This window comes from Balaenoptera borealis (assembly GCF_965194805.1).
Source record: "Balaenoptera borealis genome assembly, chromosome: 5".
In the NCBI taxonomy this organism is placed as follows: domain Eukaryota; kingdom Metazoa; phylum Chordata; class Mammalia; order Artiodactyla; family Balaenopteridae; genus Balaenoptera; species Balaenoptera borealis.
Genome location: NC_138862.1, coordinates 31,030,453 through 31,057,960, shown reverse-complemented (window position 1 = coordinate 31,057,960; position 27,508 = coordinate 31,030,453). Strand labels below are relative to the sequence as shown.

At 34.2% G+C, this 27,508-nt stretch overlaps 1 protein-coding gene across 12 annotated transcripts in view; it reads right to left on the bottom strand.

Moving 5' to 3' along the window:
• The window catches only part of ROBO2 (roundabout guidance receptor 2), a 1,241,430-nt gene that overhangs the window by 479,975 nt on the left and 733,947 nt on the right, over positions 1-27,508 (bottom strand). The gene's annotated exons all lie outside the window — the stretch shown is intronic.

Genomic DNA, 27,508 nt, shown 5'->3' with positions numbered 1-27,508 from the left:
AAAAAAAAAAAAAAAAACTAAGACTCAGAAGTTAAATAATTTGCCTGAGGTCACAAAGCTAACAGGTAATTTATGGGAAGGAAGAGATCTATAGCTAGGATTAGAAGAAAGGTCCTTTGTTCCCACTTCGACCTTGTACCCTCACCTCAACGATACAACCTCAAATGAATGGTGTTCTGCTGGTTAGGATCTTACTAACCAGCAGAACACCATTTTTTAATTCACCTGCCTGGACAACTCAAAACTTTAGCCTTAACTGATGACACAAGGCAAGAAGAAGCATCATCCTAAACTTCCTCTTAATTCATTCCTTAGGACAGATAAAATGTCACCCTTATGTAGAGTCACTACCTTAGAAAGAACACTATGTTAAAGTTATTAGCAGTTAGGAGATATCCAATACATAACTGACCTATCCAAACAATGAACATCTTCTTTTCCTAAATGCACTTTTCTCAAAAAATTAGGGCCAACCTTAAATCAACTTTGCAAGAATCTTCTTGTAAAGAGTATCTCTGTCAATATAAAAGAATTTTAGAATTCATGATGAAAGATAAGCTGTAATGAAAGGCATGGCAGTGACTGTAAGGAGCCCAAGGAAAAGTTCAGGATGCAGAATAAGAGAAAGTGCAAATGAGAGAAGCAAGGACGACTGTGCATAAGATTGGACCAGAAATGAGAAGTGATAAAATGAAATGGGTTTTATATGTGAGACGTTCCACTCTATTATTGCACTTGAAACAAAAAGGATATCTATGAGGATACTTCTGAATATAAGAAATTCTACAGAAACATTCAGATATTGTAGTAAGAAGACTGTGGGAAGACAGAGTTTTTCTTAGGTTAAAATTTCTACATTATTATTAATCGAGAAAGATAAGTTTCAAAATCAAATATATAGAAAGTATATCCCACAAAGATTTCAACATCTTTCACAAGGAAACAAATAATTATTGTGCATTTATATTCCTTCTTTCTCTCAACCACATAACTTTAAAATGTTGATCAAATTCCCCTGAGTACTTGTGCTGAAAGCCTGACATTAAACTACTAGAGAACATACAAATGAAAAGTGCTGAATAATTTATCACGAATTGGTGATCGTGGACAGAAATGTCTAAAATAAACTGATATAGACAACGATCAAGAAGAAAACAACTAAAAATATGAGCTGGAAATACCAAACCACAAGGGATAATGTTTTTAATCCAGTGTTTGCTCCTGCATTTCTCTTCCATAAATTGGAATCTGTAAATCCGATTTGTGAATTTTAAGTAGGCCAATTATGGATCAAACAGATGATTACTTCATTGCTTCCATAATAACACCGCTAGGTAACCAATTCAAACTTATATTTAATGGTCGTATATTTTCTTTTAAATCATCTTCTGAATACATTTTGGAAATGGACTGTGACAATGGTTTAAAGCTTTATTCCTCTCTTCAGCTACAAGTCATCACAATTCTGACTGTAATGAGGTTACTCTGCATCTGTCTGTCACAAATAACCTAGTAACAACTAAATGGAGTGCCATCAATCTTTCAATTAGAATATATAACTTTATTAGCACAATATTTTTTGAACTGATTGTATTACTTTGAAAAAGGGCTTTCATTTACTTTGTCATTTAGGGTCAAATGTGTGCAATCGCTGGGAGCTGAATAAATAATAATAACCTGTTTTGAATTTGTGGGCTGTAGCCTTTGTTAACATGTTTTTCTTTAATTATGTAAGCTACAACAACTAGTAGTACTTCAGAAGTAGAAATGAGCTAAACGTAGGCAGATTTTTATGACAATTCTGCACATGTTATTCTACGATGTCAATTCCTAACAACTGCACTCTGTAAAACAGCTGTTAATCAAATTTACACATCAGGAAAATTTCATAAAAATATTACTTTTTTATAATTTTTTAAAGGTTATAATTTTTTTTAAAGGTTATAATTATGGTGAAGGAAACTATATCCAAAACATTTTTTTCACATTTCCTTGTAATGAAAAGCTTAGATTCACTCACATCACACCTTCAATCAAGCATCAAAGAACACAAGAACCCGTGAGCAGTCTGGACGGTATCTGTTTTCTTTCACTTCTCAATCTTTTCTTTGTTAAGAAGAAGAAAGAGTAGTAAAGCAAGTGATAGAGACCTAGAGCCTTAAATTGAGCAGAATTAATATTAATCTATTAAAACAATAGCACCACATCTGAATGAAACTCAAAGTAATTAACAAAACCAACACCAATCGACTATCCAAGTCCTTGGAAAGGTTGAAAGCTATAGTGATTTATGCTTCAAAGGCAAAAACTCTTCCTTCAGCAAAAACCACCTGGATCTACCTAAACGGCACTCTGAGAGGTAGAAATCCAGAAACACTCATGTGACCATGACTGTGAGATTGTGCAGACAGACCACAGCTCGTATAGTTAATATGTTTTTTCTACTATATGTGGATATCTGGCCTACATTTTATTATAGTCCCAGGTTTCATAGCAAATAAAGGTTTCATCTAAATACTACCTGGAAAATTAGTAAAAACAGGGAGCTCTCATCATTCAAACTAAATATTCGAAAAGTGCCTGGATTCTTCCCTTTCAACCCTGATATTCCCGTATCATGAAGATATAATACTATGTTAGAATTTAATATTTATAATAATTAAAAGGTCAGTATTCTTTATGGCAGAAAGAGATATAGAAAGAAGAAATGAAGCAAAAAAAAAAAGAGCGAAGATAAACATAGAAAATAAGAAAAGAGAAAAGATGAAGAGAGGGAGAAAAGGGGGAAAGACAGGTCCTTGAGAGCAGTAAGCAATTAGAATGAATAAATCAATTTGCTACTTTAATTGGAATTAAAAATGGTTGCTTAAACAAGATGTATACTGGGATGTACATGTTTTTATGACTAATACATGGTACAAAAATAAAGGTAACTGCACAACTATTTCAAATTCAGTATTTATTTTACCAAAGTGAACTCAAGAATCCAGAAAACGTCTCCAATCTCTGCTCCTACTTTGATTTTATTCTGCGCAATAACTCATATCCACAACCCCACCAAACGTTATAGTATATAAACACTGATTTCATTGTGTCCTGTCCATTTTCAAAGCTTCCTGAACATATTCATTTTGCCTCCTGGATACTCCAAAAATTTTCTGCCTGGAATTTGTGGTTCGTGTTAACTTGGCTCCACCTGACCTCAGCCCCTCTTAAATCAATATTATAAACTCCACTCCTGCCAGGTTGGCCAGACCTTCAGATAACACTGCTCCTTTCTAGCTTCAAGTTTCTACCTTCACTATGTTCTTCCCTTCTAATATGCCCCACTTTCCTCTCTTCCAATTTTTCGAATATTATTGAATTCAAAAACATTTCTCTAACAAGGAAGGCTGCAACTTCTCTATCCCATAGCCTACATTCAGCTCAGGACTCTCTGGTATCCTATGAAAATGGTTTTTAACCATTTGAACTCTGAAGATTCAAAAAAGGAAGGAATTAACAACCTCTGCTTTTATCTGACCTGGACTCTGGACACTGGGGTTTCCAGCAAGATTTTAAGGAAGTATCTTTTCAAATGTTTTACACACATACACACATGCACACACACATGCAGGTGTACATATTAAAACTGTTGTCCTATAGCATTACTTATGTTTATTACTTTCTTCCCCTCTACCTAGAATTGACAACACTTTCATATGTGTATGTCTTATTTCTTCCACTTAGTATATAAACAGTCAAAAAGCAAAGACCACACCTTCAAACACACTGAAACAGGCTAAGTTCATAATAAATTCTAGTAAGTACTTCACTGATTGAATAAATAAATGAACAAAATATTTGCAGACTTTTCTAATAATCAACCTCGATTATTTTCTAAATTCTCCAAGATATTTTCATATGTCTTTGTAAAAGCAAGAGTCAAATAAACTACCTTGAATTATATAGCCAGAGAAAAAAAACTTTTGATTCAGTGGAAAAGCTGCAGCAGAGAAAATGTGCCTAGAATATATTTAAAGTCTTGGTTCCATACATTGCTGATCACCTTCCCCACCAGAACTGTATAATATAGTGTATAACTAAGAATCAGTTCACAGAGCACTTTAAACTTCTACCTTTATTTTTCTCAATGCTGTTGCTCCATGCATGTTTATGAAAATCAACTAGTTAACTTTATTGTGAAAGTATTAAATTGTATATATATATATGGCTAATACCTTTATCAGCAAACTGCTTTTGAGTTCAGATCCTGAACTAGCCTTTGTTTTTATTGCTGATTCCTCTCCATTCGTTTCCTTTAACAACAAAGTAATATGGTTTTGATAAAACCATCCTTTGCAGCCTGAGAAAAGACCCGCACCAGCTGTTCCCAGACTTACCATGGAAGACTTACTATGTCAGAAGCAGTGAAATTGCACATTGGCTTAAAGGCCATTAGGCACAAGCTAGGAAAAAAAGGGAGGGCATTCACTTTTAATTTTGAATCTATCAGACATGGCTTGTCAACATTATGTCATTGGCCTGTCAGAATGAAAGAACACAAGACAAAACTGTTTTAATACTTCACTGCTCGCAATATTACTACAACACCACATGTGGAATAGATACGAGAAGGAAGCTTTGAGGAAGCATCATAGGTTCATTTTTTACGTTGTCATCACCGTAAAAAAGATATTTGACTGGACTTCAGCCTTTTGAATGGCCATTCTCTATGAGTTTAGCACTGGTGTAGCGATAATCTGTTTAAATCAGCTAACTTTTTGGATTTCTACATATTCTTTGACTATGAACGCTAATGAAGAATTTATATGTTAACTATTTTAGTCCACACAAAAGGAGAGGGGCACTGAGAACTAAATTATAATCCCAACTTTTTGTCTAAGAAATGCTTACTAATTCATACATCTGTATGGAGCACCAGCAAATTTACAACTGCAGCTTTAGGTGGCAAGGGGCACCAGTCTGAACTTTAAAATCATACAAAAAGTGCCTATGTTTGTGGTCACAAAGCAAACAGTCCACCTTTCTATTGTTGGGGAGAGCACATTAGTATTTAATACCTTGTTGCTCTCTCTTCCCACATATAAACACACACACACTCCAGTGTTGTGAACAGTTATCTACTTCATCTGCAGAGAATGAGAGTTACACCTCAATAAACCAAGACCCTGAACTCTCACAAAAATCAGAATTGCTTGTTGCACTTCAAACTCACAAAGAGATCAATCCTAAGAAGTCTCCCTTAGATCAAATACTCTAGAAACTGTTTAAGTGGAAAGAAATTCAGATCAGTGAACTGACACATCGGGATTCAAAACTCCCCTCTGACAAGCTGTATGGCTTTGGGCAAAGTTTTTGTCCAACTTGCCATTCAATATCTTCACAATGAAAAAAAGAAAATAATATCCTAAACATCAGTGGCTTGAAGTGAAGATGGAATAGAGTATGAAAATTTTCCAGAATATAATTAGTGTTCAACTTATGTAAAGGAAAGGCTGAATTTTTCACTGTGCAATACCATAGCACATTCAAGTTTCATAATATAAAGAAAACTAATGCTTACAGTAACTATCCTGATGAGACCTTAATCACTCAAGAAATTTCAACTAATGCATAATATAAAATAAAAATTTTAATAACAATTTCCAACAGAGCATCGTTGCTTATACAAAACAAACCAAAGGAATCTGGTTTAACTGAGTTAACTGGAAAATATTTAACAGTATGTCCCATTTCTCACTCAATTTCAAGCAATGAAGGACTTACATGGATAGACAGTGAAACTAGTCAAATTATTAGCCAAATTATTCTAACAGAATATCAAAATTTTTTAAATAATTTAAAAAGAATATTAAAACCTGAGTATATACTCAATGTTGGCATAATAATACTAAACATCTGCATTGTGCCTCCCATTAACTTGCCCAAACATTGATTTATAAGAAATTTGGGGATTCCTAAGTGTAAGAATTCTGTCAAACAAGACTGGCCGGGTACAATTTCCAATTTTTAAATTGCCTCTTCAACTCAGTATAAAAAAATCGCTCAATTGCTTTTTCTTAATTATTTTTTAAGTCTTTATTCAGACTTAGCTGAAATGTATAATATTCTGAATATAGAGGAGGGTAATATACTTAGCTGGCAAAGTTGGAATTTTTTCAAAGCCAAAGATATCACTGTAATTCCAGCTATGCCATTAAATTCTATGTTTGTAACTGTTAGAAATCATAATTATGCCAGGCTAATCACAAATTCAAAGAATAAAGGCAAACTTTCCTTCCATATTTTGTGTAGCTACTCCATATTTAAAATTTTACTATCAACTTACAACTATCAATTGAATATTAACATATCATCAGTTTTTTGAGAGGTAATTACAGTGTGAATCAATCCAGCTCAGGGGTATAATGTGATTTAGTTTGAATCCCTTCAGCATACATTTTAGAAGTTTTATAATTTGCCAAATTGCCCCAGTGCCTACAACCTTTTAGGTCATCAAAGTAAAGTTATTAGGTTGTTATATCAACATCATTGACTTAGTTCTTTTCCATATCTTCCCCAACTGTCCTGCACATTTTTAGAAGAAACGTATATGCTGGACACATTGGAATAAATGTCAGTGCATGTTACAAGTTAAAATAATCATACTTCCATTTACTTGTTACCATAATTGTTCATCACATTAAAAAATGGAGTTTAAATGCTGAAATCAAGGTTGTAGATAATGCAAAGCAGTAATCCCATAATATAAAAAGAGTGAAAAAAATCTTTGATGCTTACTTAATAGGGTTTATGAAAAAAAAATAGTCGAGGATGAAAGTCATTCCGAATTACCGATACAAATGCTTACCAGGGCAACATTTTGAAACGGTGGTTCTGAGCATTTTAGTACATGAAATTGGCCAATGTTAACGTCCTTGAATGAAAAATAATTATATGTCAATATGAATTCTGTAAAACCGTAAGTCTTAGACTGTCAGCACAGAAGCCTCTAAGAATGGATAGTTATGTATTTTCTCCCTTACCATCTCTGTTCCAAGAAACGCACACAACATTAAAATAACATACTTCACATTAGAGCTCTTTATAGTTTATAAGGTACTTTCACACGCATTTCTTTGCTTAATTTCTCAGTCTCCCTGTGTGGTAACAAATAATAGCATCATTTTCTATATGAAAGCACCTGGCAATCTAACATATGAGTGCCCTTTATGTAAAGAAACTTTGACACATAATTTATGTTAATGAATTAAGTTGCTTCATTTTGATTAAATCATGTTTCCATGTAATGGATCTTTGTTCCAAAATAATGTGTATCATTTTTCCATTGCTGTTTGTTTGTTGTACATGGAAATATCTGTTGACTTGCTCCTGGTAACTTAAATACAGTTCATATGCCAGAAATTGCAAATGAAAAAAAAAATTGTTATTTTGGAGAGAAGTAGGTGGTGTAGAATAAAAGTGAAAGGCAAACTTAGGCAGGTAAAAGTTAGTCAAAATATGGAGAACATAGTGAGCACTCCTAATTTTAAAAGCACAAATCTTAAGAAGCATTAAGTACTAGGTATCATATTTAAGGACTTAAAGCAAATGACAGATGTGAAATGTTCTGATATTTAGAAGGGTTGGCCTTTAAGGAAGATGTTGCAATGGCTTCCCTGTGACTGCTCAAAACAACCCTTCAAATCCATATATCCTAATCTGACCACCGTCATTTTTTAATTGTGTCTGATCTAAACATCCATGACAGTCTAACTGACCACACACCTTGATTCCAGAGAGGATCCTACAACTAGAATTCATCCAAGAATTTTCCAAACCAACTCACAGGCATCTAAGGAGAGATGAGTTGATTAAATGCTATAGTCAACTACTAAACGTTTTCACAAAATTATAGAAGAAACCTCATTTAATTTCAAGACAAATCAGGAAGTCTGTAGCAATAAATAATGACCTATTATGACCTGTAATATTGCCAAGTTATTACACATTGTGCTGGACATTCCAAAGGGCCTATCAATTTTATGGCAAATAGCTCTGATGTGGATTTAGTGAATAAATGTAAATTATAATGTCAATGAGTTCAATCTTTATTTTGCGAACAAAGGTAACATTTTTAAGTTCTTACCAGTTTGTAGATTCAAGAGAATGTGTGAAAATGAGCCCTTTGAAGATTAAGAATCATTTTCAGCTTCACAAATACTTTTATGACAGCACACATAAATATTAAATGTAGAATCACTGAAAAGTAGGGCATTAGAGACACTGGATATAAGGATATAGGGATAATCACATGAAATATTTACAAATGAGAATAAAGCTGAAATAAAACTTAGAGCTTATTATCTGTCATGATATATTAATTCCTTAACAAGTGTGACCAGTTTTTAAAAGATACGAACATACCTTAAAACAAACTGCTAACCTGAATCATATTTGTTTGAAAAAACTAATCACAAGATTATTTTTAAAATTTTATATGAAAATTTGAAATAAGGATGTGAAGAAGATTGTATTGGAATAAATTTTAGTCAAATGGACAGAGGAGTAGAATTATTTCCATGTTAGATTAGCATTTGCTACAAGACTCATTCTTTATTATTAGAATTCACTTAGGATAAAAGGATCACTCAACAGTAACAATAAAAAGAAGAAAGGTTTTTACAAATCCTACTTGAAATCTTGTTTATAATTAAAAAGAATTACAATGGTAAGTATTTGACTTGGGGTTTTATTTTGGAAATTCCATAACTTCAGTAGACCAAAACTTAAGCCCATTTTTTATTTCATTACAATGTTTAAATAAAACATTTTGACCCAAGTAGTTTTTTACATGTATTATTGTTTCCAAAGTATTTCCAAATATCTATTTCAGCAATTCCAAAATGTACTTGTTAAAGAAATTATAAAAACATTACCCAAATCAGCAAAGCATATCTAAAGTACAAGTCAGTTTTCATTCCAGCCTTAAACAGTGTAAACTCTTGGGTGTTTTTACTTTTCAAGTGTAGGGCAGAGCTCTTCTAATTTCTGTGTTATTAATTCTGCACAAAATATTTCCAATATCCAGCTCTGTGATCACACAGGTAGCTGAGCATGTTATTGTCCAAGCAAATGTGTTATAAGTCCTCAGATGATGGACTACATTGAGGCCAGATGTCAGAGGTGCTGAAATTGATAATCCATCAGTAATTTTCTATCTGTCGCAATAGCTCTGACCCATTGAACTAAATAAATATGTTTAATCACTGACTGGTCAACTTATCAAATGGTGCCCTGGGCAAAGGGGAAAGACTTGTCAAATGTGGAACAGATAAAGCAAGAACCACAGCCAAAGGCAAGAAAATAATGGCATCCTTAATCTCTACCCTTTTCCATCTCACTTTGAGAAAATAGACTTAAGTGGAAATCATATTAGGAAAACAACTTTTAGGCTAAGAAATAACAGAAAAATATTTCATTACAGTTCTACTGCATTTCTTCTATTCTTTTCTACATAAGCCAAACTGTTCATAGGTTTCAATCCGATTGCAGTTATATAAAGACATTCCCAAGTTCAATGACAAGTAATGCACTGAACGCTGATAATGGGCAAGAGTCAAGGAAGAGCTACATCACGCAGTTACCATGCCACGTTACAATAGTGATTGCAAATAAGGGTGCTCAGTGCCTAAGATAAAGCTCTCATCTGTTCAAGTAAGCTAAGGGATTGAAAATTGCTGAATGCGAACAGTTACATGACAAGCCCATTCCACACAAACATTAATCATAGTTAATGAGATAAAAGCCTTAGTAACATGTGACACTAGGTAAGTGATAGATCAGCCATCCTTTCATTGAATGTGCCAACAGCTCTGTGATTATGAAGGCCAACCGCCACCACTGTCCAGGAATGGAGCAAACTGAGATTAGGTGCACTGCAGTGACCACAAACACTAGTGATTTCTCCAACAGGATTTGTGGAGGTGCACAAAGAGCATTCTCAGCATTAAGTTCTCTATGTCTTACTTTGCCAATTCCACGTGCTGGCAGCCATGACAGAAAACTCTTGAACTTGTTTATTCACACTTCTTTAATCCTGATTCTACACACTGATTCAGCCTGTGGGGTTAAGAAGATGGATGAGAGGAGCCAGGGCCACAGAGGGGTCAGGGTCATGATGTCGCTAGATCTCATTAACTACATCACTCAAGACACCAGTCACTCCAAATGTCACTCCAGCTGAGGACTAGGGTATAGGTAAAAGAAAACTAGGTGGATGAAATAAACAAATTTTTCTTAGAACTGACATCACATATGAAAACAAAACTATTCTCAATTTGCTTTCTAGTCCCAAATATATCTATTTATTAAAATAAATAGTTTTAAGAAATGAAGAATAAACTACCTCTAAAATCCCAAGCAAAAAATACATAAATATTTTTAAAGGGCCCATAAAAGTCTAGTTAGTCCCTGCACTGAAAATTACTTTGTTGATTTTTACCAAGTAAAATTTGGCCTATTATATATGGTAATTAGTTTTAAAAAGGTGGAAGAAGGACTAGTATTCACAAAGGCATCACCACAGTTAGAAAGCTGAAAGACAACTTTTTTTGTGACAGAAAAATAAATGATTATAACTTATTTTACAGAGATGATATAAAGTATTTGGCAGTAAGACTATGATATGAAAACTCTTCCAAAAAACCACAATGTTAGAATTTGTAATGACTTATTAAACATGTTTGCAATTTAGATTATTCCTATTTCCTTAGTGTATGTGCAAACCATTATTATAAGATTTCTAAACGTTCTTTGAAGAAATATAGACAAATTATGTTAGAGCTTATCCAATTTGACCGAAGTATAGATATATTTATTTACATGTGTAGTGTGGTGGCCCCCAAGCTGTAAGCTTATTCAGCTTTCTGCTTTGCGGAGAACTGCTTGTCTCTTTCTTGGTATGCACTCCTGACGCTGCGGTATTGAGCGTAAAAAAGGAAAATGGCTTGCGGCCAGTTTCGTTCCAGGTGCCTGCTCTGGATCTAAGAGCCCCTGGTTGTTCCCCAGAAGAAGGACGTGCTGCCCTGAGGGGGAAGTCTGTATCTCCAAAGAATGGCCCATAAGGCATGCTGACGCATAGATAGTGATGCATAGATAGTGATGCATAGATAGTGATGCATAGATAGTGATGCATAGATAGTGGCGCATAGATAATGGCGCATAGATAGTGGCGACAGAATTATGTGGAAATACAAGGTTTGCTGATTTGTTGTCTGGTATTCGTTCCGTACTAAACCTATATATACATTCATGCTCTTTGAATAAACTAGCCTTGCAACCATCAGTTGTCTTGGCCCTTCTGACCCCATACTGGTGCTTTTCAGTTCCTTACCCCTCACCGCCAGGAACTTCTAGCTTTCTGCAGCCGGTCTGCGGCAGTGTAGTATTTTCATCTTTTATTTTACTGAAGTATTAAAACTGAATCCATTTCACAGATTGTCTATTATTAAAGTGATAGTGTTGATAAAGAAAAAAAAAAACACAGTGGAAATAATGATGTTTATTTCTGGTAGTAATTTTTTTCTTTACTCTTCTTTAGTTTCCAACATTTCTAATATGAAAAGACAACCCTCAGAATGGGAGAAAATATTTGCAAATGAAGCAATGGACAAAGGATTCATCTCCAAAATATACAAAAAACTCATGGAGCTCAATATCAAAAAAACAAACAACCCAATTAAAAAATGGGCAAAAGACCTAAATAGACATTTCACCAAAGAAGACATACAGATGGCCAAGAGGCACATGAAAAGATGCTCAACATCACTAATTATTAGAGAAATGCAAATCAAAACTACAATGAAGTATCACCTCACACCAGTCAGAATGGTCATCATCAAAAAATCTGCAAATAATAAATGTTGGAGAGGGCGTGGAGAAAAGGGAACCCTTTTGCACTGTTGGTGGGAATGTAAATTGATACAGCCACTATAGAGAACAGTATGGAGAGTCCTTAAAAAACTAAAAATAGAACTACCATATGACCCAGTAATCCCACTACTGGGCATATACCCTTAGAAAACCATAATTCAAAAAGATACATGCACCCCAGTGTTCACTGCAGCACTATTTACAATAGCCAGGACATGGAAGCAACCTAAATGTCCATCAATAGATGGACAAAGAATGAATGGATAAAGAAGATGTGGTACATATATACAGTGGAATATTACTCAGCCATAAAAAGAAATGAAATTAGGTCATTTGTAGAGATGCAGATGGACCTAGAGTCTGTCATACAGAGTGAAGTAAGTCAGAAAGAGAAAAACAAATATGGTACATTAATGCATTTATGTGGAATCTAAAAGAATTGGTGTAGACGATCTTATTTACAAAGCAGAAATAGAGACACGGATGTAGAGAACAAACGTATGGATGCCAAGGGGGAAAGGGAGGTGGGATCATTTTGGAGATTGGGATTGACATATATACACTATTGATACTATGTATAAAATAGATAACTAATGAGAACCTACTGTATAGCACAGGGAACTCTACTCAGTTCTCCGTGGTGACCTAAATGAGAAGGAAGTCCAAAAAAGCGGGGATATATGTATATGTATAGCTGATTCACTTTGTTGTACATTATAAACTAACACAATATTGTAAAGCAACTATACTCCAATAAAAAAAAAAAAGAATGTATTTATAACCAGAAAAAAAGTAGAAAAATAAAAGGCAAAATAAGGAAAAATAAAACAAAGAAACAAGAAGACACCCACAGTAGAAAGTTTTTTTTAGTAATTTAGATAACATGGGTCCAGAAAGAAGAGCAATGTTATGTTGGTCTAATATATGCCTGCTTATGTGTATAATTATGAAATTAATTTCATATAATGAAAATATTTCAGTAAAAGACAAACATGCATTTTACCTAATAAAATATTTTATACACTAAGTGTAAGTCAAATACATCTCAAAAATTAGCTGCTTTGCTTCATATATTTCTTTTAGAGAAACAAAACAAGATCCAATTTATATACTAGAAATTTATATTTGTTTACATTAAACTTCAAGAGACCAGAAATACTGATCCAGAATATGCATACTTTTGCAAAAAAAATTTACCTTAGACCTGAATGCCTAAAAGAAGAATGACTTAATTACATGGTGACAAGGTGACTAGGGACTGCATAGATGTGGATCCATGAGCAGTTAAATCCTCAAAAGACATAGAAGATTAAGGAAAATCTTCATTTTATCAGCAATATTATCAATTACTTGTTGTCGACCAGAATTTGCTTGAAGAAATGGTGAAAAAGAAAGAAAAAAATAATATTATCTGGGATAAGAAAAAAGTTTTTTTTTCACAGACTGGGGGAATGGCCAGTTAAAAAGACTACTGCTCAATTACTTGATATCCAAGGTTGGCTCCTCTCAGTTTCTGGAATCCAAACATACATGATCTGTTGGAAATATCTTTTTTCAATGAACTTTGTCCAGTAGTCACATGCAAACCCTCTATAGCAGCTCAGTTAGATTTCCACTTTTCTGGAGGACAAATGATCTAGTCTAATCCCCTCACCTTAAATTCAAGAAAAGAGACCCAGAGAGGTTAAAAGCTTTGCCAAAATTATAGAACTAGTTAATAGGAGAACAGGGCCAGAACCTGGTCCTTTCTGGGGAAAGAAATTTCCCAAATTATCTTTCCTCTCCATTGCTGTCTGATGAAATTGGCTCCCTCATTTGTCATCTCAGGCCTGCCTCTCATCAACTGGGCGCTTTGACTACGTCAGTTCATGTCTCAAGGCCTCAGTTTCTACATCTGAACAACAAGGGGACTGATGATCTCTAAGGTTCCTCCAACCTGCCAGCTTCTTCATGCACGGTTTTATGATGACCTGATTCACCCAAAGGTTGCTTTTTTTTTTTTTTTTTCTGATTTAGTCCTACATCCATTTCTTATGAGAAAGCTTCCATTAATGCCCCTGTAATTAACATCAAACCCAAATGGAATGAATGGGAGATTTTCTTATGCACAGGATAAGGACCCTTAAATAAGAATGAATAATGATAATATTTCCCAGAAGACACTATGGCAGCCCTCAAGCATGATTAACTACACCACTCCTTGTCTTTCTTTCTCCACAGAAATAGAACAGTTCATTTGCATGTCATCTGATATAAAGAGAGATCCTAGCATATAATGGGTTTTACCATTGGGTACTTCATTAGTAAAGCTTTTCCTTATGATGTGACAGAAAAAAGAAAGACAAAGTAAATTGAGAGATGGAAATTCTTACATCTCTATTAATGACAGACACATATGAAGATTAGATTCTATCAGCTTATCCATCAATCCTAAAGAACGAAACAAGTAGTTAGGAAGGATTTTGCAAGTTGACCCCTTTCTAGGTAGTCCTGTTTAACAATAGGTTTTTGAGAGAAGCTGCTTTTAAAAGAAAATCTTATATGAATATTAAACACAGCATCTTCCTCCTTCTTTTAAGAATATTCAAAGCAGATCCAGGAAGAAAACAAAAATAAATCAGTCTTTCTATCAAGCTACTCTTGAATCTGGACATGTGGGTCCTGGGGAATTATATGTTATAAACGAGGGGTTGGACTACAAAATGCAATTAATTTAATTGCTTATAATCTCAAAGGATTTCAAGATAAGATGTGTAAGACATATGCATAACTGAGATTTTTCCAAGGACTTTTCATGAAACATGATAATACTAAATTTAAGGAAATCATTTCTACTTTATGGAATTCCTTGTGAATACTATAAAGTGATGAGACTAAATAAGTCACCAGTACTTAAGTTTTGTTACCTTGTTTCATTATCATGAAGACTGATTTTTCCTTTGAGGTAAAACATAAGGTAAAGCTATAAGAAAATATATAGTTGTATGTAATTTTTTAGGGTCTCTTCTGACCACATCATCATATCGGCCTTGGTTTGCCTATAATTCCCTAAAAATCCCAAGAAAGAACACGTACACCATAATTATTTTCTGGCATGCTGAGGCAAAACCTGCAGCTTCCATACACTGGTCCTTTTCTTTCCTCAAGGGTCACATGGAACAAATATATTCTCTCTTTGGGATGACAGTTCTTGATGTGCTTGGTGAGAACTACCGGCCCTACCCATGTCTTCGTTGTTCCTCAATAATAATTCCAATTTCTCCGCTTTTTCTACTTGTGACAGTCTTAAATCCTTAATCTTTCGCTTCTAGTGGTATTCGACTTTTAATGGTGAATTTAAACTGGTACTCAGAACTATTAACAATATTCCACCCATAGTTTTAGCAGCAAAAAAATCAAGCTGGATCACATTTCTTAATCTGAACTATTAATGCAGTTTAGAGTAAGAGACTTTTTTGGCAGCTTTATACAGTAAGAGACCCTGTTCATTAGGTCAAGTACTGGGGACTCTTTATTCTTAGGAACAACCACTCCCCTCTTACTTTAACACCCCTGCTTCTTTCCCCCCAATAAAAAACCCTATAATTAAACTCAAAAACCATGATGGAGCAAAAATCAAAAATAGAAAAAGAAATTCACAGAACTGTATGTAGAACATACCACAAGTTGTATCTAATTAATTTCAGTGAATCTGAATAAGTGAATTTTAAAGAAATTTGGAAAAATCTGAATTCATCAAAGTTTAAGCAAAGCACTTAATGTTTAAAAGTCATAAAATAAATTATTAGTTTTTAATGACATTTTTATATACTTATGTTTACTTAAGGTAGTTAGCTTATTTGTTTTAAACTTTTATTTTGAAATAATTATAGATTCATAGGAAGTTGTAAAGATAGTACAGAGATGTCCCCTGTACCCTTTACCCAGTTTCCCCTCAGTGGTTACATCTTACATAATGATAGTAAAATACCAAAACCAGGAATTTGACATTGATACAATGCATGTGCTTCTATGTCATTTTATCACATGTATACTTGTGTAACCAAGTATTATCACAACCAAGATACACAACTGTGTCATCATTACAGAGATCACCCTCTTGCCCTCCCCTCATAAACACACCCATGGCTCTCTCCCCACCATCCCTAACCCTTGGCAACCAGTAATCTCTTTTCCATCACTATAAATTTGTCATTATGAGGAGGTTATATAGATGGAACCATACAGTACGTAGCCTTTGGAAATGGCTCTCTTCACTCAGCATAATGCCCTCGAGATCTAAGTCATTGTGCATATCAATAATTCATTCCTGTTTATTGTTGAGTAGTATTCCGTGGTATATATATAACATGGTTTGTTTAACCATTCACCTATTGAGGGACATTTTAATTGTTGTTTCCATTTTTTTTGCTTTTACAAATAAAACTGCTTTAAAGTTGTGTATAGGATTTTGTGCAGATGTAAGTTATCATTTCTCTTAGCTAAGTGCCCAGGAGTGCAAATGTATGGTAAATGTACGTTCAGTGTTTTAAGAAATTGTCAAACTATTTTGCAGAGTGACTGTACAATTTTACACTCCTACCAGTAATGAACGAGAGATCACGATTTTGTATTTTGGCTGTTCTAAGTGGTAGGTAGTGATTGTTCATCATAGTCTATTTTAATGTGCATTCCCCTAAGGCTAGTGATTTTTAACATCTCTTCAAGTGCTTATTTCCCTGCCATACATCCTGTTGGTGAAATGTCTCTTTATGCCTTATGCCCTTTTTGCTAACTGGATTATTTGTTTTATTTAATGTTGAGCTTTGAGAGATCTTTATACATTTTAGGTATGAATCTTTGGTCAGATATATGCTGTTCGCAAGTATGTTCTACTCGTACTTAACTTGTCTTTTTATCCTCTTGACAAGATCTTTCAGAGAATAAAAATTTCTCATCTTAATGATGTCAAATTTATTTATTTTATCTTTTTGGTTTGTGCTTTGGTATCATGTCTAAGAACTCTTTACCAAGCCCAAGGTATCAAAGATTTTTGTCCTATTTTCTAAAAGTTTTATAAATTTTATGATTTACATTTAAATATTTAATCCATTTTTAATTCATTTTTGTATAATGTTTGAACTGTAAGTTGAGCTTCTTTTATTGCCTTTGAATATCCAATTGCTCCAAGTTATCATTTATAGAAAAAAACAATTCTTCCTCCTTTAATCAATTTTTAAATTAAAAATAGAGTTAATTGAAAGCCAAATTGACCATTGTTAACATTAAGTACTGAACTTAGAAAGAAACTATCAAAGTCAGCAAATTTCTACAAATATGTATGCCATGAGATAATGCATGTTAATATGTTAATAACTTCCAAAGAACTCAAGAAAATACTGTAAGGGTATCATTGCTATTATCATACTCCCTTTTTTTTTTTTTTTAATAAAACTTAGTTAAGTTATCTTTAGATATTAAATGATAGATAACTCTTCTTATAAATTTGATTCTTAAGCTCCAAGCTGCTTTGGCCTGCAAACATGTCAATAAGACCTGAAAGTGATGGATCTTCCTGATACTGATATTTGACAACTAGGAACTGTACAGAGAAAATCAAATTACTTGAATAAACTAATGAGCTCTTAAATGTCAATATATAACTAAATTTTAAAAAAAGAAAAGCTTACTCTTTCTGTTGTTTGTTTCCTTTAGTACCCCATGAATCACAGAATTTTAGCACCGAAATGAAGCTTTAGACTTCATCTAGTCCAGCATTCTCATTGTATGTATACAACTGGATAACCATTTCTGGATAGAATACCTAAAACAAATGCTAATGATTTCTTCTAAGTGTCAAATGATTTTGTTTGTTTAAATGAATCAATGAGACCACTTAGCATGGTAGTTAAGAAAGCAAACTCTAGGCAAAGGCTGTCTGGGTTCATATCCTGACTCTTCTTAACTGTGCAAAAATTGCTAAGTTAACAAAGATTTGGCCTCAGATATAATAGAGAGAAAATAATAAGTTGTTTTGAGAATTATACTCAAAATAAACTATAAATATAAAACACTTAGGAAAAAATCCTGGCATTTACTGATTATTTTTACTGACTTTCCACTTACAGAAATCATTTCACCTGGTGCATATTTCTCTTGGCAAAATCAATACTTTCTTCCTCTGAATTCCCACATGTTCAGGTGTTCCTCACTCTAGGACTTACATTTTATACCATCTTGTTGAACACTCTTTGATGGCATGTCTCTTGTTCTGTTTTTTGTTTTTTGTTTCTGAGGTAAAAAAACCACAGGTAACATAAAATATACCATCTCAATCATTTTTAAGTGTACAGTTCAGTAGTGTTAAGTATATTCACATTGTTGCGCAAGAGATATCCAGGACTTTTTCATCTTGCAAAACTGAAATTCTATACTTATTAAACAACTCTTGTTTTAAATATCAGTATCCTCAGCACCTAGCTGAGCACCTAGCAATTAGAAAGTACTGTCCAAAAATGTAGCAAGCTAAATTTATATCATCCCTTGGACCACAAACTCATTTCTTAAATTTGTATCAATTCTCCTTTGAAATGCCATCTCCTATCTTTCAGGCATCAATTTAATTCATCAAATTAATTCAACCTTCTTCTTACCATACCTTAATTTGTAATAGATCTCCTACCTTCACATTCTTCCATGTTCTAATCCACCTTATACTGCCTTTAACATATCCCCTCTCATACTTTACAAGTAACATTCCCAAATCAAAAAAACACTGAAGGCTCCCTCAGGTCTTCTAGGATAACATGCAAGCTCCTTAGTTTGTTTAATTATGACCAATCTCTACTTCCCTATTTAAATTATCTCCCTCTACTCTCCTACATACGTTCACCAATCCAACAAATATAGAAATTACTCCCCACACTGGCCAATCACACACAGCCTCAGGTCTTTGCTTTTACACTTCTCTCCAGTTTGCTAAGGCCACTTTCCATTCATATTCATCCAGAAGCATTTGATGTCACTTCTTCTTCTAATGCCTGTGGCATGTCCTTCTGAGGGCCCTTACCCCACACCACAGTGGAAGGTTAGCTGTTACTTGATGAGGCTTCCCAGGCTTCTCACTTATAACACAAGCACCATTGAAGGCATGGATCTCTTAAGCTGCTTTTTACTTCTAATGCCTAAGAAAGCCAATAAAGACCTTTGAATAGATTTAAGGGAAAACACTGAACATCCTCATTCAATGTGAATAAGCAGAAAAAGCAAGAAGGAGGAGAGTGAAGCAGGTTGATATATATATATGTATACGTAACAGTCTATATTGAATACGACATTATGAAAGTAAAATAGTCATGTTACCTTTCCATAATTTTACAGTTTATACATAAAAACTGTAAAGTTTGTGCCAAAGTCTTTGTACAGACTTAGATGTTAGATAATCACATAAAAAACTTAATGATTGTCTTTATAAATAATAAGTACTTGTATGACTGGAAAATGGCCTGATTATCAGAAAAAGGTATATGTGATAAAAAGAGCCCTTTTCTTCTTAGATGTTACTTTACACTCAGGCCCTACTTGTGATGCTACTTAAAGGGCCAATGGCGTAGGCCAATCGGAATTTTCTTGCTTCCTGTAACCCAGGCTGACACTCTTGCTTGCAGGCTTTGTGAGGATCAGTTTTTTAACAGGCTTAGGCTAACCTCTCATCCTTTAGCAGTTAAGTCACAGGCTGTTACAGACTTCTACAGAAGAAGAAATTTCCAGAGTTGAACAAAATTTCACCTGCCGTTTTTTACTTCGGTACTCCTCTAAAGAGCTTAACATATATACTGACTCATGCATGAAAAAAGTGCAACCCCCTTTATGTAACTATAGAAACCTTGTGGGAGCCGCTTCAGAATTAAACAATGTGTATTATAATTATCAGAAACAAATTCAACCTAACGAAGGAAAATTGGAGACCTGTCTTTCTGATGAAACACATATCTTGAGAGAAAAGCATACAAGTTGCTGCACAAAATTACGTTTCCTAACTACAGTGTCAACCTATATACATTTTCAGTAGAATCAATTTATATTTACAAACCAGCTGAAATCGAATCAGTTGAAGGTTTATAAGTGGGAAACCCTCCAAATCATAAATAGTCTTTTCTTACTTATTATCTAAAAAAAATTCTGAGATTGAAAACAAGAGCTGAACTCAACAAGTTTTGTCTTAATACACCTTAGCATCCCTATGAATATGTTTGGCTATCATTCCATGGATAGGATTTACATGTTTGCAGAGTTCAGGATTAAACTGTTTTTGGAAATAATCTTTTGAAAAGAAGAGAACATCAAGATTCCTCTTTCTCTTATTTATGTGCTTTCCTTGGAATCCGAGTTAATTCAGGGTAATTTTAGTGAATGGCAACTTGAGACTTGTAAAGGGAGAGGGGTTGAATACAGTTAATACAGTTAACAGAAACCTGATATCAAAATACAGCATTACACATATTTAAATAGTTCATAAGCTCAAACATGTACTCCAGGCATAGCAATTTCACACCTTCATTTGTGAAGATTAAAGGAGAGACCTGTATATGAAAGAATTTGACGGAGTATTACACAATTAAAAGGTACACCGACAAAACACCCCAAGTAACACAGATGTGTGCGTGTGCACACTCATGTACCTTCTAACACTGTTCTCTAATACCAAAAAAGTACCAAAACATTTGCTATTGTCTTTTCTTTCTAGTTAAAGATGTTTTAGATTGATTCCTCTATGTCCATACATTCACAGTTTATAATACTTTCAATTGAGTTTACAGATTTCTTTCAAAACAGCCTCGGGCCAACATTGTGCATGCAGGGCAGTACAAATCCACAGAGCACAAACAATATTTGATTCAAATCATTATGTTCTTTTTTTTAATATGGTCTCTTACTAGTGGTTACTCTTACTGTAAGACAAATGGCCTGTATTAATTTGCTAGGGCTGCCATCACAAAATACCATAGTCTGTGTGGCTTAAACAGCAGAAATTTATTTTCTCACAGTTCTAGAAGCTAGAAGTCCATGATTAAGGTGTTGGAGGTTTTAGTTTCTTCTGAGGTTTCTCCCCTTGCTTGCAGATGGCCACGTTCTCACTGTGTCCCCATATGGTCTTTTCTCTGTGCGTGTGCATCTCTGGTGTCTATGTGTCCAAATGCCCTCTTCTTATAAGGCCACCAGTTAGAATAGATTAGGACCCACCCTAACAACTGTATTTTAATTTATTCCTTTAAAGACCCAATCTACCAACACAGTCAGATTCTGAGGTACTAGGGATTAGAGCTTCAATATATGAATTTGGGGGGGATACAATTTAGTGCATAACATGGCCCAAGTACATTAAGGTATGAGTGTTTTTCAGTGGTTGTCTGTATACCCTCCCCCAAAATTCTCTGCATTCTCTCTTGAAATTTGTAGAAATACAAACAGAGGGATCATGAAAAAGCCAGTAGCTCTTATACTCTTCTTAGTCAAAATCTATGAATATCAGTTCCAATTGACTAGTTGCCTCTTATGCATTTAAATAGATACATTTGTTTGTTTTAGGAAAGTTGAGTCATGATAGCAGTTCTTTGTTTCCCTACTCCTGGAATTACTTAGTCAACTTCTATTATAATCACCATTAATTTCTTATTCTAAACCTTCCTAGTAAATGAAAGAAAAACAAACAAACAAACAAACTTTAAGACCTTTGAAAGGAAAAACAACCTGGGAACAGGAAAGGTTATGTCAATTATTCTCAGAAAAGATGATGTCATCTCCTGAGAAGCCAGAATATTGTCCTCTTTCAGGACAAATAAAAATGTGGCAGAAAGTGAAGTAAGATTCAAATAGCAAGACTATCCAACTTAATTGGGGCCAAAGTCAACATGGTTTGGTAAGAAGTTTTATAAGGGGAAGTGACTTCAGAATTTATTTCATCAATTCATACCTACTTGAATTAAATAACTAGGTCAAAGAAAAAAATAGAAACTTCATGACCATTCAGTGGCTTTACAGACTTAATTATTTTATATTTTTAATTAATTAAATCTTATCTTAAAATATGGACATATAACACAAGGAAGTATAACATGCCAGCAAGTCAATAATATTTATCAAATACTGGCAATGTTTCTAGCTGTGCCTTGTACTAAGAGGGGAGTTGGATACAGTTAAAATAACACTAATAAATATTTTTATCTACACTTAAAAGTTACCTATAAGTTACCTATAAGTCCCTATACCTATAAGTCCCTTAAAAAGTTGTTACCATATGACTAAGCAACTCCACTCTTAGATATATACCCAAGAGAATACCCAAATGAAACCATATGTCACACAAAAACTTGTACAAGAATATTCATAGCAGCATTATTCGTAATAGACAAAAAATGGAAACAACCCAAATTTCCATCAACATATGAGTGAATGGATAAAATGTGGTATATCCACACAATAGAATATTATTCAGCAGTGTAAAGAAATTAAATACTGATACATGCTACAACAAAAATTACTCCTGAAAACATTATACTCAGGAAAAGAAGCTAGTCAAAAAAGACCATGTATTGTATGATTCCATTCACATGACATGTCCAGAATAGGCAAATATATAGAGACAAGATAGTAGATTAGTGTTTGCTTAGGGATGTAGCAGAAGGGTTCCAGGAGAATGGGAATTGGCTGCTAATGGGTATAGAGTTTCCTTTATAAGTGACAAAAATGTTCAAATTAGATTGTGGTGTTGGCTGCACAACCCCGTGAATACACTAAAAAACATTAAATTATACATTTTAAATGGGTAAATTATATGTGAACCATATCTCAATAAAGTAATTTTTTTTAAAATAGCTCTCCATGGCTCAGGCTTTTCTGCAATTTAATTTATCTCACGTGTTTTTGGAGCATAAAGGTATTTTGCCTGGATAACATTCATTTACAGCCGAAAGTAAAAAAAGAAAAAGAAAAAAATTACATATTTATTAACTTGGAAATATCAATGAAACAATTCACCTTGTGTTCATTTTTAATGCCACCTGTGACCTCTGTTACTAAAGTCGGTCTACTTCTATAACCTTTCTTCCTTGTACAGATAAAACATCAATTTAGTTTTGGATTTAAAGCAGGATCATTATGTTTGTAGAGCGTTCCATAGCTTTGCTATTCTAGCAATCTGTGACATAAATAATGCAACACCTTTTCCTTCTCTAAATGACTTTCTTGAGGCATGGGTCTTCATACGTGGAAACAAAAAGGAAAAAAAAGGAAGAAGAAAAGAAAAGAAATCACCCTGCAGTCATGGAATTCAATCTATTTCTAGTTCCCCAACTGAATTATGAACCACATCTGTTCTCTTTTGTAGTTGCATCAAAAGCCAACTTTCAAACATTTAGCCATTTTATTTTATTTTTATCAAAGCAAAGGTAAATCATAGCTAATCTGAAAAGTTCTTGTGTTTTAGTTTTGCTTTATAAGTAAGGAAAGGGGGAAAAAAAGACCGGTTTCTAAATGACCCTTGACCTTTGAGCCACAACCTCCTTGCCACTAAAGCGTTCATCACTTCATTTAATCTCCCCTCTCTGCACTGGCATAGTGCAGAGAAAAGGAAACGGAAAAAATAATCTGGGGACTTCATCAATTTTTCATGAATTTTCATTTAGGCCAGAACCCCCTCTTACCCTGGTCGATAGATCAAGCTGCTGTCATATATTTACCACCTGGGGCTACAGCTGCCATCTCTAGGCACTGCCACTGACTCAGGCTGCATCACAGCCAGCCACAATCTGTGTGAGGACCCCTGTGCTCCTTCTGCTCCAAACACAGGGAGCCCTGGAGTTCAAACTGAAATCCTATCTGCACCAGCTACGTCTCAGCTCTCTTGGTAGTCCCATTGGAAAACTATGTATTAAATTCTTCAGTGCCAAGTGCCTTGTAGAACCTGCAATTCTGTTTTCTAAATATGTAAAAATCACTTTTTTGCCTAAATACCTTCCTTGAGTTAAAGTGATCTAAAAAGTACTTTCTGGATTGCTTTTTTTTTCCAAACCAAGAGGGGAAAAAAGCAAATATGTGTAAGTGATTCAAATCTCCACTGCAATGATTGGCCCTGAATAGTTTTTTCCTCAATTATATTGTTCCGTTACATAAAAGTGAACTCTGTATTTAATAAAACAAAAAGAGAATGAATAGAGTATGATAAAAACAGGCTAACTTCCATACAATCAGTCAAGACAGACGGTTATCAATAAAACTGCTCATATCATATGACAGCAGAAAGCAAGACTGCTGAAATTAAAAATGAAAATCAAGATGAAGCAGAGTCAAAAATTCCAGATTTTTTATCAATAATTATTTCACAATAAAAGTTATAACAAGGTTGTTTGATACTTATCCATCCATACCACCTAGATATTCCTATATACACCTAAATCCATTCTCAACCAATTTTGACCGCCCCTGAGTTCTTGAAAGAACAGGCAGCACTTGCCATTCCAACTCCACTACCTACTCATTCTTCAGCTGCGGTGCTTTCTTTCCACCCCTAGAGACCACAGATACTTTTTATTTAGACCACCACGTGGCATTTGCATTGCCCACCACTTTTTCTTTCTTGAAATTATTTCCTTATTTTTCTTGTCATTCCACTTCCCACGTTCTATCACTCCAATACCTCCTCTGAGCTTCCTGAACTAGACTTCTTTCCTTTGCCCACCATTAAATATTGTTTCCAAACAACGGGAGTGATCGCAGCCCTACACACAGCTTGCCTGGGCAATCACATCTATGTCTATCTACTCCCCTGGCTTCAACCTCCATCTGGGAAAGACGTCTCAATTCCAGAAGCTCTTTTCTTAATGGAATATGGCATATTTTTACCTTGATATTTCATTGGTATGTCAAACAATACAACCAAGCTGACTTCACTTTCCTGTTCTCACTAGAGTTATTTCTCCTGTATCTGCCATCCCTTTGGATGGTAGGTATCATAATATACACAGTCACTCCACCAAAAACATCTGGTAACCACCCTCTATTCCCCAAACCAATCATAAAGTGATATAATTTATAATTTCTAAATACGGTTCAAACTATTTCCTTCTTTTAATCCTCACTGCTTTTGTTCAGTTTAAAATCTAACATATACTCTTTTCTGAATGATTTGACAGCTTCTTAACTCTGCTCAACTTCAATTATCATCCCTTTAACCCTATCTTCAATTTTCTTTCAAAATTGAAAGAAAAGACTCTCCTTTTACATAACAAAAAGTCTAGATTTTATGATTCAGCACATGCCTATCTTTCTAACTTACACTGCCCACCAACCTCATATCAAGCTACCTGCAGCTCTCCAAATACATAGTGTTTTTAGGTTTCCATTCTTTCCTTTAACAAATGAAGAAATGGATACACCATAATTGAGGAATTATGTTGAGTGTCCTAAAATATGAAGGCCAGACATTTATATGACCCACAGCGGTTCCTATCATTTTATAAAAATACACCTTGGTTACCAATAGGATTGACAAACCACAATGTTTTGACCTAAATTTCCATATTAACAAATTTTATGAAACACATAAGGAAATGGAGAAGACTGATGAGCTAATGCGAAAGGGATGAGCAACATATAAATGGATATTATTTGATCTTTTGTTGCCTCAAATGGCATGAACTGTTGACAGAGCATTAGAAGAAAGAATTTTATTCACTAGCTAAATCCAATTTAGAACCCTTCTTGTTTTCCTCTCTAGGTCAGAAGTATTTTTTAGCATTTCTCAAAGCTCATTGATTTAAAAATAAAGAAAAATGCAACTGTCATATTACATGAAAAAAAAATCGTGGTTTAAAATTTTCCCTCTAAAACAGTTTGATTCATTATTAATGATGCAATTAAGAAAGAGAGAAATCCTTTATGTTAAATAAAAGTACAAGATGCATGTGTGTTGGGAGCAATTTTAACAATGCTAAGGATCAGAATAAAGATAAGTTTAGAGCTGTCTAACAATAAAATGACTGGCCAATTTAGATAAACTTTAATATTGAGAAGAAAGTTAGTGAAGGATTAAAAATAGTTATTTGCTTAAAATAAATAAGCTACAAAGATATATATAGTACAACACAGGGAATTTAGCCAATATTTTATAATAACTATAAATGGAATTTAACCTTTAAAAATTGTGAATCACTAGGTTGTGTACTTGAAACGGATATAATATTATACAACAACTATACCTCAATTTAAAAAATAAAAAAAGTTATTTGCTGCTGAGTGGATAAAAGAAAAACTTTTAATTAAAAGTTCTTTATTTTTATTTATATAAGATGAGCCAGGTTTCATTTGAGCGTTTTTCGAAATACGGTACAATTCTCTCAAACTGAAAATTAGAACAATCATGGTCTGACCCTGAATTCCCCATTAATTTATTGTCTTAGTCTTGGTCACGTAACCATCATGGGTTTCATTTTATCTATAAAAGGAAAGAATAATGCATGTTATATTTACTATAATGGGATCTGGTGGGGAAAACAATCAATAGAATTGACATTGAAATATTTCAATTTGTTTGAAATGTTCCAGAAATAAGATATTTCAAAATAAAAATGGACAGTTAGGAATATTTGCATTCTTGAGGTTCTGTGTGTATATTTCAAACCTCACTAAACTGCATTTAATCTAACTGTTTTTTTTATTTTTTTTTTTTTATAAATTTATTTATTTATTTTAGCTGTGTTGGGTCTTCATCTCTGCGCGAGGGCTCTCTCCAGTTGCGGCAAGCGGGGGTCACTCTTCATCGCGGTGCGCGGGCCTCTCTTGTTGCGGAGCACAGGCTCCAGACGCGCAGGCTCAGTAGTTGTGGCTCACGGGCCCAGTCGCTCCCCGGCATGTGGGATCTTCCCAGACCAGGGCTCGAACCCGTGTCCCCTGCATTGGCAGGCAGATTCTCAACCACTGCGCCACCAGGGAAGCCCTCTAACTGCTTTTTGAAGTAAGTTATAAAAATGACATTACCTAGCAACTGGCGCAAAATGGCATTGCTAGCAAAAGTTCTTTCTAATGCTTATATCTCAAAGTACTTCACATAATAAATTTGGGTTTTAGGATTCCTGTAGACTTTTCCTATTGGACTTACACATTTCAAGCATGGACTGGGTTCCAGATTTCTTGGTACAAAGCATAAATCAAAAGACTGGATGCGTAAAAGCAAAAGCTTTCATTGTGATAGCTGAATAAGAAACTGTATGATCTTGTTTACTAAAAGATGTTTTCATATATAAAGGTAATGATACACTGTGAGAAGTTCGATACACATATACACAAGTTATATAATTTAGTGTGATACCATATAGCATGTGAGTATAAGTATCAAAGTTAATTGCAGACATGAGACCATGAACTATTATCCAGCACTCTCATCCCAGCTATATAAAAAAAAGACGCATGCATCCTGAAATATTTCAATTCTCTTACCTATGAACACCTACTGGTACAAGCAGAAAGTTGAAGAGCACTAACTTTTTTTTAAGCTCAGTTATTGCCATCTTATTCACAAATAATTCTTGATAAAGTATTCCTTCAAAATAGAGAATAC